Source organism: Arachis ipaensis, chromosome B7 (genome assembly GCF_059453495.1).
Source record: "Arachis ipaensis isolate K30076 ecotype BB chromosome B7, ASM5945349v1, whole genome shotgun sequence".
Lineage (NCBI taxonomy): Eukaryota > Viridiplantae > Streptophyta > Magnoliopsida > Fabales > Fabaceae > Arachis > Arachis ipaensis.
The window spans coordinates 99374155-99379617 of NC_142442.1; the positions used below are offsets into that span (position 1 = coordinate 99374155).

Genomic DNA, 5463 nt, shown 5'->3' on the forward strand with positions numbered 1-5463 from the left:
TTTACCTCTGCTATTGCAGGGTTCTCAAGATCATAGGCTTCTTCTTCAGAAGAAGCCTCTTGAGTACTGTTGGATGCAGCTTGCATTCCATTCAGACTCTGAGAGATCATATTGACTTGCTGAGTCAATATTTTATTCTGAGCCAATATGGCATTCAGAGTATCAACTTCAAGAACTCCCTTCTTCATAGGCGTCCCATTATTCACAGGATTCCTTTCAGAAGTGTACATGAACTGGTTATTAGCAACCATGTCAATGAGTTCTTGAGCTTCTGCAGGCGTTTTCTTTAGGTGAATGGATCCACCTGCAGAAGTGTCCAGTGACATCTTTGATAGCTCAGATAAACCATCATAGAATATATCCAGGATGGTCCATTCTGAAAGCATGTCAGAAGGACACTTTTTGGTCAACTGTTTGTATCTTTCCCAAGCTTCATAGAAGGATTCACCTTCTTTCTGTCTGAAGGTTTGAACATCAGCTCTAAGCTTGCTCAGCTTTTGAGGAGGAAAGTACTTGGCTAAGAAAGCCGTGACCAGCTTATCCCAAGAGTTCAGGCTGTCTTTGGGTTGAGAATCCAACCACAATCTAGCTCTGTCTCTTATAGCAAAAGGGAAAAGCATGAGCCTGTAGACTTCAGGATCTACTCCATTAGTCTTAACAGTATCACATATCTGCAAGAATTCAGTTAAGAACTGAAAAGGATCTTCAGATGGAAGTCCATGAAACTTGCAGTTCTGCTGCATCAGAGAAACTAATTGAGGTTTCAGCTCAAAGTTGTTTGCTCCAATGGCAGAAATGGAGATGCTTCTTCCATGTAAATTGGAATTAGGTGCAGTAAAGTCACCAAGCATCTTCCTTACATTATTATTATTTTCAGCTGCCATCTCCTCTTCCTGTTCAAAAATTTCTGAAAGGTTTTCTCTAGATTGTTGTAATTTAGCTTCTCTTAATTTTCTCTTCAGAGTCCTTTCAGGTTCTGGATCTGCTTCCACAAGAATGTTCTTATCCTTGCTCCTGCTCATATGACAAAGAAGAAGGCACAGAAAAATAATAATAATAATAATAGAGATCCTTTATACCACAGTATAGGGATCCCTGTGTGAGTAGAAGAAGAGGGGGAGACAAAGAATGTAATATAATGGAAGAAACACAACTGTGAGGAGGCTAGATATGTGAGATGAGATGTTAGGATATGAATGAATAAATAGAGTAAGATGGGGGAGGGAAAATTTTCGAAAATTATTTTGAAAAAGAGTTAGTGATTTTTGAAAATAGTTTTTGAAAAATGTTTAATATTTTTTTCGAAAATTTTTGAAATCAAAAATAAAAATAAAAACAATTAGTTAATTAAAAAAGAAATTTTGAAAAAGAGGGAAGATATTTTCGAAAATTAGAGAGAGAGAGTTAGTTAGGTAGTTTTGAAAAAGTTAAGAAACAAACAAAAAGTTAGTTAGTTAGTTGAAACAAATTTTGAAAAGATAAGAAGTTAGGAAGTTAGAAAAGATATTTTTGAAAAAGATAAGATAAGAAGATATTTTAGAAACTAATTTTGAAAAAGATTTGATTTTTAAAATCTCAATTAATGACTTGATTCACAAGAAATCACAAGATATGATTCTAGAACTTAAAGTTTGAATCTTTCTTAACAAGCAAGTAACAAACTTCAAATTTTTGAAACAAAACATTAATTGATTATGTTATTTTCGAAAATTTGGTATAAAAATAAGAAAAAGATTTTTGAAAAATATTTTTGAAATTTTCGAAAATAACTAAGAATTTTGAAAAAGATTTGATTTTTGAAAAAGATTTTGAAAAAGATAAGATTTTCAAATTGAAAATTTGATTTGACTCATAAGAAACAACTTGATTTTAAAAATTTTTGAAAAAGTCAACTCAAATTTTTGAATGTGATGAGAGAAAAAGGGAAAGATATTTTTTTGATTTTTTTTGAATTTTTATGATGCAAGGGAAAAACAAGAAAAATGATGCAATGCATGAAATTTTTAGATCAAAACAATGAATGCATGCATGAATGCTATGAATGTCAAGATGAACACCAAGAACACTATGAAGAATATGATGAACATCAAGAACATATTTTTGAAAAATTTTTAATGCAAAGAAAACATGCAAGACACCAAACTTAGAATTCTTTAATGCTTAGACACTAAGAATTCAAGAATGCATATGATAAACATGAAAAGACACAAAACAAAAAATCATCAATATCAAACAAGAAGACTTACCAAGAACAACTTGAAGATCATGAAGAACACTATGAATGCATGAAATTTTCGAAAAATGCAAGATGCATATGCAAGTGACACCAAACTTATGATATGACTCAAGACTCAAACAAGAAATACAAAAATATTTTTGATTTTTATGATTTTCTAATTTTTTTTTGGATTTTTATTTTATATTTTTCGAAAAATTCTTTTGAAAAAGAAAAAAAAGGAATTCCAAAATTTTTAATATGAATTCCAGGAATCTTATGCTCTAAAGCTCCAATCAAAGGGTCAGGCATGGCTTAATAGCCAGCCAAGCTTTAGTATGTAACTCAGACATGACACGCCTGACATTCCTTACATTCAACAGCCAATTGGCTAAGAAAGATAAAGAAGCTCTTCTCTTGAGTACAAGATTTGAGACATGGCTTTACAGCCAGCCAGGCTTCAACATGCTTCATGAAACACTAGAATTCATTCTTAAAAATTCTGAAGCCATAGAATAATTTATTTTTGAAAACATTTTTTTTTTCGAAAACAAAAGAAAAATTTTTGAAAGATTTTTGAAAAAATTTTTGAAAACAAAACAAAAAGAAAATTACCTAATCTGAGCAACACGATGAACCGTCAGTTGTCCAAACTCAAACAATCCCCGGCAACGGCGCCAAAAACTTGGTGCACGAAATTGTGATGTCCAAGCTAGAACAATCCCTGGCAACGTGAGCAACTTGGTGCACGTAATCGTGATTACACACTCATAATTTGTCACAACTTCGATACAACTAACCAGCAAGTGCACTGGGTCGTCCAAGTAATACCTTACGTGAGTAAGGGTCGAATCCCACGGAGATTGTTGGTATGAAGCAAGCTATGGTCACCTTGTAAATCTCAGTCAGGCAGATATAAAGTGATAATGGTGTTTTCGAATATTATATAATAAAATAGGGATAGAGATACTTATGTAAATCATTGGTAGGAATTTCTGATAAGCGAATGGAGATGCTTTTCGTTCCTCTGAACCTCTGCTTTCCTGCTATCTTCATCCAATCAGTCTTACTCCTTTCCATGGCTGGCTTTATGTGATACATCACCACTGTCAATGGCTACTTTCGGTCATCTCTCGGGAAAATGATCCAATGCCCTGTCACGGCACGGCTAATCGTCTGGAGGCATCACCCTTGTCAATGGCTTCATCTTATCCTCTCAGTGAATAATATGCTCACGCACCCTGTCACGGCACGGCTATTCATCTGTCGGTTCTCGATCATGCTGGAATAGGATTTACTATCCTTTTGCGTCTGTCACTAACGCGCTGCAATCGCGAGTTCAGAGCTCATCACAGTCATTCAATCATTGAATCCTACTTGGAATACCACAGACAAGGTTTAGACTTTCCGGATTCTCTTGAATGCCACCATCATTCTAGCTTACGCCACGAAGATTCTGGTTAGGAGATCTAAGAGATATTCATTCTAGCTCAATTCATGTAGAACAGAAGTGTTTGTCAGGCACGCGTTCATAAGGGAGAAGGATGATGAGCGTCACACATAATCATCACCTTCATCACGTTCTTGGGTGCGAATGGATATCTTAGAAGCGAAATAAGAAGAATTGAATAGAAAACAGTAGTACTTTGCATTAATCTTTGAGGAACAGCAGAGCTCCACACCTTAATCTATGGAGTGTAGAAACTCTTCCGTATGAAAATACATAAGTGAAGGTCCAGGCATGGCCGAGATGGTCAGCCCCCTAAACAAGATCAATAGTCTCCTAAGATGAACAATGGATTAAAACTGAGACCAAAGATACCTAATACAATAGTAAGAGGTCCTATTTATAATAAACTAGCTACTAGGGTTTACATGAGTAAGTAATTGATGCATAAATCCACTTCCTGGGCCCACTTGGTGTGTGTTTGGGCTGAACCTGAATGTTGCACGTGCAGAGGCCATTTGTGGAGTTGAACGCCAGTTTCTGTGCCAGTTTGGGCGTTCAACTCTGGTTTTGGATCCTTTTCTGGCGTTGGACGCCAGATTTGGGCAGAAGGCTGGCGTTGAACGCCAGTTTACGTCATCTATTCTTGGCCAAAGTATGGACTATTATATATTGCGGGAAAGCCCTGGATGTCTACTTTCCAACGCAATTGGAAGCGCGCCATTTCGACTTCTGTAGCTCCAGAAAATCCACTTTGAGTGCAGGGAGGTCAGAATCCAACAGCATCAGCAGTCCTTTTTCAACCTCTGAATCTGATTTCTGCTCAAGTCCCTCAATTTCAGCCAGAAAATACCTGAAATCACAGAAAAACACACAAACTCATAGTAAAGTCCAGAAATGTGAATTTAACATAAAAACTTATGAAAACATCCCTAAAAGTAACTAGATCCTACTAAAAACATACTAAAAACAATGCCAAAAAGCGTATAAATTATCCGCTCATCACTTATCTGTTTCAAAACTACATAACTAACTATCCCTCTCTAATTTTCGAAAATACCTCCCTCTTTTTCAAAAGAATTCTTTTTAATTAATAAACTGTTTCAACTTTTATTTTTAATTTTAATTTTATCTTAATTTTCGAAAATCATTAACTCTTTTTCAAAATTTATTTTTCGAATTCCCTCTCTCCCATCTCCTTCTATGTATTTATTACTTACTAACACTTCTCTTCATCTCATATCTCTGTTATCCTCACCCTTGTGTTTGGATTATCCATTCTTCTTCACTCTTATTCCCTTTCTTCTTCTTCTTCACTCTTTTTTGGACCTTTGTCAGGTCTCTTTCAGGGATTACTTTTATAACTTTCTTTGTAGGAGATCGACTTCGTTAAGTCGATCTCTTCTAAGTTATTTTGTAATCCTCTTTTTTGGACCTTTGTCAGGTCTTTTTTAGGGATTACTTTTATAACTTGTTTGTAGGAGGTCGACTTCTTTGCGTCATCCTCTTTCTAAGTTATTTTTGTAGTCCTCTTTTTTGGACCTTTGTCAGGTCTCTTTCAGGGACTACTTTTATAACTTTTTCATTTTGGGCTAACTTTGTCATGTCGGGCCCTTCTAAGTTAAAGTAATCCTCTTTAATAGGGTTGGCCAGACCTCTTTCCAAGGTTTACTTATAACTTGGGTTGACTTGGTCCGACTTCTTAACGTCAGCCAGTCTTTAATTTATTATTTTAGCAATCCGTAAGACCTCGTCAGGTTCTTTTTTGGATCACTTTCGATAACTTCTTACATTATTCTGT

General features: G+C 35.4%; 1 non-coding gene across 1 annotated transcript; it reads left to right on the forward strand.

Annotated features, from left to right (window-relative positions):
- The first annotated feature begins 380 nt into the window (after nucleotides 1–380).
- LOC148553494 (small nucleolar RNA R71) lies at nucleotides 381–488 on the forward strand. Its single transcript, XR_015892902.1, has one exon. It is a non-coding gene; the product is annotated as a small nucleolar RNA R71 (small nucleolar RNA).
- Nucleotides 489–5463: the final 4975 nt, after the last annotated feature.